Below are 4008 nucleotides of genomic sequence, written 5' to 3' on the forward strand. Positions count from 1 at the left end.
GTTCGCCTTACCTGGGTGGTAAAGGATCTCACAATCATAGTCCTTGACTACGTCCAACCACCTGCGCTATCTCACATTCAGGTTCACATGATCCATGATGTGTTTCAGGATCTTGTGGTCCGTGTATGTTCTACAGCGGACCCGATAGAGGTAATCTCTCCAACTATTGAGAGCGAATACCACCGCTCCCAGCTCCAGATCATGAGTATGGTATCTCGTCTCGTGTGGCTTCAACTACCGAGACACGTAGGCTATCATATGTCCTCTCTGCATGAGGACCGCTCCCAGTCTCGTGAAGGATGCATCACAGAACACCACAAAATCCTCAACTCCCTCTGGGAGAGGCAAGACTGGATCCTCACAAAGTCGCTGTTGGAGGGTCTCAAAGGCCCTCTGCTGCTCAGGTCCCAACCGGAAATCCACCCCCTTCCTCGTCAGACGAGTGAGGGGTACTTCAATCTTAGAGAAATCATGTATGAATCTCCGGTAGTACCCAACCAATCCCAAGAAACTTCTGATATCCGAGGGAGATTTTAGAACCTCCCACTGCATAACTGCCTCGATTTTAGCCGGATCGAACAAAATCACCTCCTGGTTAACGAGATGTCCAAGGAACTAAACCTCTCACAACATCAGATGCCTCATGACAAGTTAAATCCACTAGAGATTTCGATTAGAAATAGTAGTAGATCACCATGGATTTCATCACGAATCTATCAAATACTACTATAGGATTCAATGTTATCTAGGTTATTATGGATCGTCTTACAAAGAGTGCCCATTTTATCGCTATCTAGGAGAGCTCTTCGACCGATAAATTAGTCGACATTTATATTCAGGAGGTGGTTGCTTGCCGCGACGTGCCAATTTTGGTGGTTTCTGATCGAGATGTTTGTTTCATTTCCATATTCTGGAAGAGGTTCCACGAGGAGTTGGGTAGTCAGTTTCTTTTCAGCACTACCTACCATCCGCAGAAGGATGGTCAGAATGAGCGAACTATTCTGACCTTTGGAGGACATGTTGAGAGCTTGTATGCTTAATTTTGGTGGTAGTTAGGATTTTTATCTTTCGTTGATATAATTCTCCCACAACAACAATTATCATTACAACATCGATATGATTCCTTACTAGTTTCATTATAGGAGGAAGTGTTGGATCCCGATTTGTTGGGTTGAGGTTGGTCAAAAAGTGTTAGGGAGCACAAAGGTAGTTCTCAAGACCATAAAGTTGATCTAGTAGGTATATGGGAGGTTACTGGTTGTGTAGAGCCGACATAAGAGTTATGCAGAACGACATCAGTCTAATCTTGAGTTCTAAGTCGGGGATTTTGTACTCACGAAGGTGTACCCATGGAAGGTTTTCATCTGGTTCAGGAAACCGGGAAAGTTGGGCCCCATATTCATTGGACCCTTTAGAGTGTCAACTCGGGTGGGTAAGGTTGCCTACCAGTTGGATTTGTTAGATGAATTGAGCTAGATTCATAGCACATTTAACATTTCTCAATTGAGAAAGTGCATCACAGACGAGACTTCCATTATTCTATTGTAGGATATGTAGGTTAAGGAGCACATGAACAATTTTGAGAGGCTGATCGCAATTCTAGATAAAAAGACAAAGACCTCGCACAAAAAGGCGGTGATATTGGTGAAGGTGCAGTGGGAGCATTGGAAGGGTTCTGAATAGACATGGGAACCCGAGGAGGAGATGTGAACACTATCTAGAGCTTTTTTCCACAGTGGATTTCAAGGACGAAATTTGATTCAAATGGGGGAGAATTGCAACATCCTTATTCCTGATATGTAATTTCATTTTGGTTTTAATTTGAATATTCGTTGAAATATGAAAGTATGAAGAATCAGGAATTAATCGAAGGAAGTGTGATACACTTATTAAGGGTGTTGCATTTAGGACAATGGGTTGAACGTCTTCTTAGGGTTTTGAAGGTTATGTAAGCACCCTTAAACCTTAGGTTTTGCTCATATTCGGCCTTAATCAATTCTTAGAGATATTTTTAGAAACCATAACCCTCTCTCTCTCTCTCTCAGTTTGAGCTTAAAACCTATCTTGGAATCTTATTTCTCTTGATTTGGTATGAAGCTTGAAGAACAAGGTCTTTTCAAAGTGTCTTGGAGAAGGATCAAGTGTAGATGCAGCAAGGTTGCTTCATTTTCTGGACTATTGTGAGTAAAAAGCTTCTATCCCGCTCATTGGTTTCATAGATCTTGCTGTTTTTCAAATTTGTCATTTTTTGGTCCCTTTGAGCTTGTGTTTTAAAGTTGAGAGAACTGTAGCACATTTTGAGCACTATGGAGTACTCTTTAGACTTGTTGGAGTACAAAAGTTATGTTTTGGTGCTTATCTATTAAGCCATGCAATTTTTGTGGATGATTTAAATCATTTTGAGTTGGAAAGTCTAGAGATTGTGAGTTTTGGGAGGACGTAATGGATAAAGTTGGAAACTTAATCCATTTGACCATTGTTAGAGTTCAGAGCTGAAAGTTGGAACTCCATTAATCCATTAAGGGAATTCGACTTAATCCATTAAGTCATAACTCCAACTTTTCGTGGCCACGAAATGGTCGGTTTTCTTGGGAGGACACGCTTTTCATGGCCGCAAGGGGCTTTTAGTGTTTTGTGGTATGTGCCTGTTTTAGCCAAGAAAATTGACCATTTCGTCATTTTGTAGGCGTCGGGCGCCCAGAAGCAGCGTGGCACGCCCGTTGACCATATCACTAACTTTTTTACTTAAGTTTGACCTCGGGTCAAACTTTAGGGTTTAGAGTCCTAGAGTGAGATTTGACTTTCCATATGATGTCTAGGTGGTTTGTGAGGATAGTACTTACATTTCTATGAGTTGTGGAGTTTTATCGAGCTATTGTGCAGTGAGTTTTCTCGCTATATTACCTATGTCATGTTTGTTGTGATTGGATTGTATCCTTAGCTATGCTTGACTACTGCTTTATGTTATATTTTATAATCAATTCGTTGATAACTCAGGGTCGCTGAGGGCCCAGACATGCCGTATTTGAGTCGCTGATGACTCAGGGTCGCCGAGGGACCGTATATGTTGTATTTGATTCGCTAAGGACTCGGGGTTGAGCCGACCGGCTGTCTTATATATGTTTAGTTATGTTGTGTTATATGTGATATTTTGGGGAACTCATGAAGCTTTGGCTTGCAGTTGTGGATTTAAATGTTTCAGGTACTTCTCAGGACTAGGAAAGACAAAGGCATGACCGTACATTCTCATCGACATCTTCAGCATTTTATGAATTTGTGTTGTTTTGATATTTTGATTTAGATGATTGTATTTTGGAACATATGATTTTATCGACTTGATTTTATGACAATGGCTTTTTAACTTAATTAAAAATAAAAAAAAATATTATGAAATTGAGACGTTACAGTTTTGATTTGGTCCCCAAAACAGTCCATATGAAACTTTTTTTTGCATGAATGGTCCCTTTGGAGCAAACCTACACACTAGTGGTCCTTGTGACTAACTTTATTAACATATTTTGTTAAGTGTTTGTAAAATGATGAAAATATCTTTTTTTTTATTTTCTTTATATTTACTTTAAGGGAAAATGACACATTAGCCCAACAATATATTTCGAATTTGCACATTCAGTCCCTTGAGTTATTTGAGTGCTTTATGAGGAACAAAGTTGTTTTTGTCTGTTCTATTTGGTCCTTTTTGAAGAAATGAAGGGATCAACACCTTCCTTGCCACCTTATTTAAGTGGTCTACGTGTAATTGTTTATTGTGTTTGTTAGGGTTTTTAATGAGACAATAACGACAACACTTTATTCATCCTTTCTCCTTCAATTGACTATATGTAATTTCTTCCTCCATTTTCTTTCCTTAACCATGGCTGTCTACATCGTTGTGGATGTGCACTTCCAAGGAATCTTTGACAACACTTTATTCATCATTTCTCCTTCAGTTGACTATATCTATTTTCTTCCTCCATTTTCTTTCCTCGACCATGACTCTCTACATCGTTG

Source organism: Lactuca saligna, chromosome 9 (genome assembly GCF_052625555.1).
Source record: "Lactuca saligna cultivar CGN05327 chromosome 9, ASM5262555v1, whole genome shotgun sequence".
NCBI classification, from domain to species: domain Eukaryota; kingdom Viridiplantae; phylum Streptophyta; class Magnoliopsida; order Asterales; family Asteraceae; genus Lactuca; species Lactuca saligna.